Genomic DNA, 7773 nt, shown 5'->3' with positions numbered 1-7773 from the left:
AGCCCCAGGAACGAACGCAGCGCCGTCGTGTTACGGGGTCTGGGTGCTCTCTGGATCGCTTCCGTCTTGGATGCAGTAGGGCTGATCCCGTCTGCTGCTACCCTCATCCCCAGGAATTCTACCTCTGGAGCTAGGAAGACGCACTTCGCCTTTTTCAGTCGCAGCCCTACCCGGTCCAGTCTGCGTAGCACCTCCTCCAGGTTGTGGAGGTGTTCTTCAGTATCGTAACCCGTGATGAGGATGTCGTCCTGAAAAACCACCGTCCCTGGAATCGACTTGAGGAGGCTTTCCATATTTCGTTGGAAGACCGCGGCGGCCGAGCGAATCCCGAACGGACATCTGTTGTACTCAAACAATCCCTTGTGTGTCGTGATGGTGGTCAGCTTCTTCGACTCACTCGCCAGCTCCTGGGTCATGTAAGCTGAGGTCAGGTCCAATTTTGAAAATAGTTTGCCACCGGATAGCGTCGCAAAAGGTCCTACACTCTCGGTAGCGGATACTGGTCCTGGCGTGACACCCGATTGATGGTGGCCTTGTAATCGCCACATATCCTGACCGACCCATCCGCCTTGAGCACCGGCACAATCGGGCTCACCCAGTCACTGAATTCGACTGGCGAGATGATGCCTTCCCTCAGCAGGCGGTCCAATTTGCCTTCTATCTTTTCCCGCATCACGTACGGCACCGCTCTGGCCTTGAGGTGTACTGGCCTGGTGTCCGGGTTTATGTGAATCACTACCTTGGCCTCCATGAAAGTGCCGATGCTGTGTTGAAATAATGAGTCAAATTTGTCCAGGACCTGTGAGCATGTTACTCGTTTCACAGAGGAAATTGCATTGTAATCGCCCCATTTCCAGTTCATTACAGCAAGCCAACTCCTCCCCAGTAGTGCGGGACCGTCCCCTGGGACAACCCAGAGTGGCAACCTGTTCTCCGAATCTTTGTGGGTCATGACTACCGTGGCGCTGCCTAGCACCGGAATGATCTGCTTTGTGTAAGTCCGTAGCTGTGCGTCAATCGGCGATAATTTTGGCCTCCTGGCCTTGGACGCCCACAACCTTTCGAACTGTTTGATACTCATCAGGGACTGGCTGGCCCCCGTGTCTAGCTCCATTGATACTGGGATGCCATTGAGGAGCACTTTCATCATTATCGGTGGCGTCCTGGTGTATGAACTGTATACGTACTCCACATGAACTCGCTGAACTTCAGCTTCCAGCGATTTCCCCCAGTGTCCATTTCTGCAATTTCTGCAGGTATTTTGCTCATCTCTGCAAACTCCGGCTGAGTGTGTGCCTCCACGCCTCCAGCATGAGTTGCGGTTTGAAACAAAAGGTCCCTTGCCAGTCGATCGTCCCTGACTGCCCCTGTTATTGTCCTTGAGTGCACCATTAACAGGTGATGATGGCCCCATTACTGGCCACATTGTCCCTTGCAATGGCGTGAATCGCCGGTGAGCTTGCCATTGTCTCTGTCGAACTCCCGCTCTGGGTTCGACTACATGTTGGGGCATGCCTGACTGCCCTTGTCTGCCTGGAGAACTGTGTGCTGCTTTAACAATGTTGAATCTCTGTCCAAACCATTCCTTAACACAATACCTCTAGTCTGTACTGCTAGTGGCCATGCTCGCGTGGTTTAAATCCCAGTTTCTTGTCGCCATTGATACGTCCTTACTACACAGTATAAATGCACACGAGGCCCATGCTTGAGAGAAGGTCAGTTTATGACCTGTCCTTTACTCCTTAGCACTCAAGTGATGAAGGTGGGTGGAACTTCCCCTTTTATTCCTGAAGGTCCAGGTTAGGAGTGTCTCCCACCTTGTGGTCAGTGTTCTCACGGTGTACAACTTAGGTCAGTTTATACATGGGTTACAATGCTGGTTGAATACATGAAACTCTCTCTCTGTATCTTTCCATGTCTTTATCTCCATCTTTCCCTCTCTCTCTATCAATCTCTCTGTCTCTGTCTCTCTTTCTCTCTCTCTGTCGCTATCTGTCTTTCCCTCCCTTTCGCTATCTCTCTCTCTGTCTCTCTTTCTGTCTTTCTCTCCGTCTCTCCCTCTCTCTGAGTATCTCTATAATTCTGTCTCTCTCTCGCTCTGTCTGTCTGTCTCTCTCTCTGTCTCTCTCTCTGTCGCAGTTTCACTCTCTCCCTGTCTCTCTCTCTCTGTCTCTCTCTGTCTGTCTCTCTGTCTCTCTCTCTCTCTCTGTTTCACTCTCTCCCTGTCTCTCTTTCTCTCTCACTCTGTCTCTCTCTGTCTGTCTCTCTGTCTCTCTCTCTCTCTCTGTTTTTCGCTCCATCTTTCCCTCTGTGTCTCTCTCTCCCTCTCGCTCTGTATCTCTCCGTGTCTTTATCTCAATCTTTCCCTCTATCCTATCAATCTCTCTCTGTCTCTGTCTCTCTCTCTCTCTCTATCTGTCTTTCCCTCTCTCTGTCTATCTCTTTCTGTCTTTCTCTATGTCTTTCTCTCTGTCTCTCTCACTCTCTGTATCTCTCTCTGTCTGTCTCCGTGTCTCTCTCTCTCTCTTTCATTCTCTCCCTGTCTCTCTCTCTCTCTTTCACTCTCTCTCACTCTCGCTCTATCTCTCTCTCTCTCTCTCTCTTTCCATCTCTTTATCTCCATCTTTCCCTCTCTCTATCAATCTCTCTGTCTCTGTCGCTCTTTCTCTCTCTGTCTCTCTCTCTGACTCTCTCTCTCTGTTTCTATCTGTCTTTCCCTCCCTTTCGCTATCTCTCTCTCTGTCTCTCTCTCTGTCTTTCTCTCCATCTCTCCGTCTCTCTGTATCTCTCTATAATTATGTCTCTCTCTCTCACTCTGTCTCTCTCTGTCTGTCTCTCTGTCTCTCTCTCTCCCTGTTTCACTCTCTCACTGTTTTTCGCTCCATCTTTCCCTCTCTGTCTCTCTCTCCCGCTCGCTCTGTATCTCTCCGTGTCTTTATCTCAATCTTTCCCTCTCTCCTAACAATCTCTCACTCTCTCTGTCTCTGTCTCTCTATCTGTCTTTCCCTCTCTCTCTCTGTCTATCTCTCTCTCTGTCTTTCTCTATGTCTTTCTCTCTGTCTCTCTCTCTGTCTCTCTATCTGTCTTTCCCTCTCTCTCTCTGTCCATCTCTCCTGTCTTTCTCTATGTATTTCTCTATGTCTTTCTCTCTGTCTCTCTCTGTCTCTCTCTCTCTGTCTCTCTATCTGTCTTTCCCTCTCTCTGTCTACCTCTCTCTGTCTTTCTCTATGTCTTTCTCTCTGTCTCTCTCTCTGTCTCTCTATCTGTCTTTCCCTCTCTCTCTCTGTCTATCTCTCGCTCTCTGTCTTTCTCTATGTTTTTCTCTCTGTCTCTCTCGCTCTCTGACTCTCTCTCTCTCTGTCTCTCTCTCTCTGTCTGTCGCTCTGTCTCTCTCTCTCTTTCACTCTCTCCCTGTTTCTCTCTCTTTCTCTCTCTCTCGCTCTGTCTCTCTCTCTCTCGCTCTGTATTTTTCTCTATCTCTCTCTCTCTCGCTCTCTCACCTTCTCTCTCTGAGTCTCTCTCTATCTCGCTCCATCTCTCCCTCTCTCTCTGTCTCTCTCTCTCTCTCTCTCTCTCTGTATCTCTCTATAATTCTGTCTCTCTCTCTGTCTGTCTGCCTATCTCTTTGTCTCGCTCTCTATCTGTCTGTCGATCTCGCTCTGTCTCTCTCTCTCTCTCTCTGTCTCTCTCTCCCTCTCTCTCTCTGTCTCTCTCTCCCACTCTCTCTGTCTCTCTCTCCCTCTCTCTCTGTCTCTCCCTCTCTCGCTCTGTCTCTCTCTCTCTCTCTGTCTCTCTCTCTCTATCTGTCTGTAGATCTCTCTCTGTCTCTCTCTCAATCTCTCTCTCTGTCTCTCTCTCTCTGTCTGTCTCTCACTCTGTCTCTCTCTCTCTGTCTCTCTCTGTCTTTCTGTGTCTTTCTCCCTCTCTCTCTCTCGTCTCTGTTTCTTTCTCTCTCTATATTACCCTCTCTCTCTGTCTCTGTCTCTCTCTCCCTCTTGCTCTCTCTCACTCTATCTCTCTATCTTCCCCTCGAACTTTCTCGCTCTCTGTCTCGCTCTGTCTCTCTCTCTGTCTCTCTTTGTCTTTCTCTGTCTTTCCCCCCCTCTCTCTCTCTCATGGTCTCTGTTTCTCTCTATCTTTCCCTCTCTCTCTGTCTTTCTGTCTCTCTCCCCCTCTTACTCTGTCTCTCTCTCTCTCTCTGTATCTCTCCCAGTCTTTATATCTGTCTTTCCCTCTCTCTCTATCCATCTCTCGCTCTCGATCAATCTCTGTCTCTCTCCGTCATTCACTCTCTTTGTCTCTCGCACTGTCTCTCTCTCTCTGTCTCTCATTCTCTGTCTCTCTCTCTCTCGCTCGCTCTCTCTCTCTCTGTCACCCTCTCTTTCTGTCTCTCTCTCTCACTCTGTGTTTCTCTCTCTCTCTTTCTCTATTTCTGTCTCTCTATCTCTCTGTCTTTCTCTCTCTCTGTCTCTCACTCTCTGTCTCTCTCTCTTGCTCGCTTTCTCTCTCTCTTCTCTCTCTCTCCTCTCTCTCTGTCTTTCTCTCTGTCTCTGGCTCTCTCTCCCTCTCACTCTGTTTCACTCTCTCTATCTGTATTTCTCACTGTCTTTATCTCTGGCTTTCCCCCTATGAATCTCTCTCTCTCTGTCTCTCTCTCTCTCATTCTGTCTGTCTCTCTTTCTCTCTCTTTCTCTGTCTCTGTCTCTCTCTCTCTCTCTCTCTCTGTCTCTCTCTGTCTCGCTCACTCTGTGTCTCTCTCTCTCTCTCATTCTGTCTGTCTATCTCTCTCTCTGCCTCTGTCTCTGTCTCTCTCTCTCTCTCTCTCTGTCTCTCTCTGTCTCTCACTCTGTCTCTCTCTGCTTCTCTCACTCTGTCTATCTCTCTTCCTGTCTCTGCATCTGTCTCCGTCTCTCTCAGCAACTCGCTCTCTGCCTCTCTCTCTCTGTCTCTCTCTCTCTCTCACTCACTCTCTATCTCTCTCTATCTGCTTATCTCTGACTCTCTCTCTCTCTGTCTCTCTGTCTCTCTCTGTTTCTGTCTCTCTCTATCTCTCTGGCTCCCTATCTCTCTCTCTCTTTTTCTCTCTCTCTCTGTCTCTCCCTGTGCATCTCTCTCTCTCTCGCTATCTATCTCTGTTTTGCTCTCTCTCTTGCTCTCTCTGTCTCTATCTCTCTCTCTCTCTGTCTATCTGTCTCTCTCTGTTTTTCTCTCTCTGACTCTCTCTCTCAGTCTCTCTCTCTCTCTCTCTCTCTCTCTCTTTCTTTCTCTCTCTCTCTCTGTCTCTCTATCTATCTCTCTCTCTGCATCTCTCTCTCTCTGTCTCTCTCTCTGTCTCTCTCTGTCTCTCTCCCTCTCACTCTCTGTCTCGCTCTCTGTCTCTCTCGGTCTCCCTCTCTCTGTATCTCTCTCCTTCTCTATATATCTCTGTCTCTATCTCCATATCTGTCTCTGTCTCTCTCTCTCTCTATCTCTCTCGCTCTGTCTGTTTCTATCCCCCTCTCTCTGTGTGTCTCTCTCTCTATCTCTGTCTTTCTCTGTTTTCTCCTCTCTCTCACTCTCTGTCTCTGTCAGTCTCTTTTTGTCTCTCTCTCTTTCTCCCTCTCTCCCTGTCTCTCTCTCTCTCTGCCTCTCTTTTACCCTCAATCCCTGTCTCTCTCTGTCTCTGTCGCTGACTCTCTCTCTCTGCCTCACTGTCTTTCTCTGTCTTTCCCTCTCTCTCTCTCTCTCTCTCTCTGTTTCTCTCTCCATATTTTCCTCTCTGTCTCTCTCTCTCCCTCTCGCTCTGTATCTGTCTCTTTCCCTGTATCTCTCCGTGTCTTAATCTCCATCTTTCCCTCTCTCCTCTCAATCTCTCAGTCTATCTCTCTGTCTCTCTCTCTCTCTGTCTATCTCTCTGTCTCTCGCTCTGTCTGTCTGTGTATCCGTCTCTCTCTCTGTCTCTCTCTCTGACTGTCTATCTGTCTCTCTCTCTCTGTCTCACTCTCTCTCTCTCTCTCTCTCTCTCTCTCTCTCGCTCTGTCTCTCTCTCTCGCTCTGTATTTTTCTCTGTTTCTCTCTCTCTCTCTCTCTCAATTTCTCTCTCTGAGTCTCTCTCTATCTCGCTCCATCTCTCCCTCTCTCTCTGTCTTTCCATCTCTTTATCTCCATCTTTCCCTCTCTCTCTATCAATCTCTCTGTCTCTGTCTCTCTTTCTCTCTCTGTCTCTCTCTCTGACTCTCTCTCTCTGTTTCTATCTGTCTTTCCCTCCCTTTCGCTATCTCTCTCTCTGTCTCTCTCTCTGTCTTTCACTCCATCTCTCCCTCTCTCTGTATCTCTCTATAAGTCTGTCTCTCTCTCTCACTCTGTCTCTCTCTGTCTGTCTCTCTGTCTCTCTCTCTCTCTCTGTTTCACTCTCTCACTGTTTTTCGCTCCATCTTTCCCTCTCTGTCTCTCTCTCCCGCTCGCTCTGTATCTCTCCGTGTCTTTATCTCAATCTTTCCCACTCTCCTATCAATCTCTCTCTCTCTCTGTCTCTGTCTCTCTATCTGTCTTTCCCTCTCTCTCTCTGTCTATCTCTCTCTCTGTCTTTCTCTCCGTCTTTCTCTCTGTCTCTCTCTCTGTCTCTCTATCTGTCTTTCCCTCTCTCTCTCTGTCTATCTCTCTCTGTCTTTCTCTATGTCTTTCTCTATGTCTTTCTCTATGTCTCTCTCTCTGTCTCTCTCTCTCTGTCTCTCTATCTGTCTTTCCCTCTCTCTGTCTACCTCTCTCTGTCTTTCTCTATGTCTTTCTCTCTGTCTCTCTCTCTGTCTCTCTATCTGTCTTTCCCTCTCTCTCTCTGTCTATCTCTCGCTCTCTGTCTTTCTCTATGTTTTTCTCTCTGTCTCTCTCGCTCTCTGACTCTCTCTCTCTGTCTCTCTCTCTCTGTCTGTCGCTCTGTCTCTCTCTCTCTCTTTCACTCTCTCCCTGTTTCTCTCTCTTTCTCTCTCTCTCGCTCTGTCTCTCTCTCTCTCGCTCTGTATTTTTCTCTATCTCTCTCTCTCTCGCTCTCTCACCTTCTCTCTCTGAGTCTCTCTCTATCTCGCTCCATCTCTCCCTCTCTCTCTGTCTCTCTCTCTCTCTCTCTCTCTCTCTGTATCTCTCTATAATTCTGTCTCTCTCTCTGTCTGTCTGCCTATCTCTTTGTCTCGCTCTCTATCTGTCTGTCGATCTCGCTCTGTCTCTCTCTCTCTCTCTCTGTCTCTCTCTCCCTCTCTCTCTCTGTCTCTCTCTCCCACTCTCTCTGTCTCTCTCTCCCTCTCTCTCTCTCTCTCCCTCTCTCGCTCTGTCTCTCTCTCTCTCGCTCTGTATTTTTCTCTATCAACCTCTCTCGCGCTCTCTCACCTTCTCTCTCTGAGTCTCTCTCTATCTCGCTCCATCTCTCCCTCTCTCTGTCTCTCTCTCTCTCTCTCTCTCTCTCTCTCTGTATCTCTCTATAATTCTGTCTCTCTCTCTGTCTGTCTGCCTATCTCTTTGTCTCGCTCTCTATCTGTCTGTCGATCTCGCTCTGTCTCTCTCTCTCTCTCTCTGTCTCTCTCTCCCTCTCTCTCTCTGTCTCTCTCTCCCACTCTCTCTGTCTCTCTCTCCCTCTCTCTCTGTCTCTCCCTCTCTCGCTCTGTCTCTCTCTCTCTCGCTCTGTATTTTTCTCTATCTCTCTCTCTCGCGCTCTCTCACCTTCTCTCTCTGAGTCTCTCTCTATCTCGCTCCATCTTTCCGTCTCTCTCTGTCTCTCTCTCTCTCTCTCTCTCTCTGTATCTC

The sequence above is a fragment of the Pristiophorus japonicus genome, unplaced genomic scaffold (genome assembly GCF_044704955.1).
Source record: "Pristiophorus japonicus isolate sPriJap1 unplaced genomic scaffold, sPriJap1.hap1 HAP1_SCAFFOLD_33, whole genome shotgun sequence".
NCBI classification, from domain to species: domain Eukaryota; kingdom Metazoa; phylum Chordata; class Chondrichthyes; family Pristiophoridae; genus Pristiophorus; species Pristiophorus japonicus.
The sequence above is the reverse complement of the archived record's forward strand: the minus strand, read 5'-3'. Positions refer to the sequence as shown.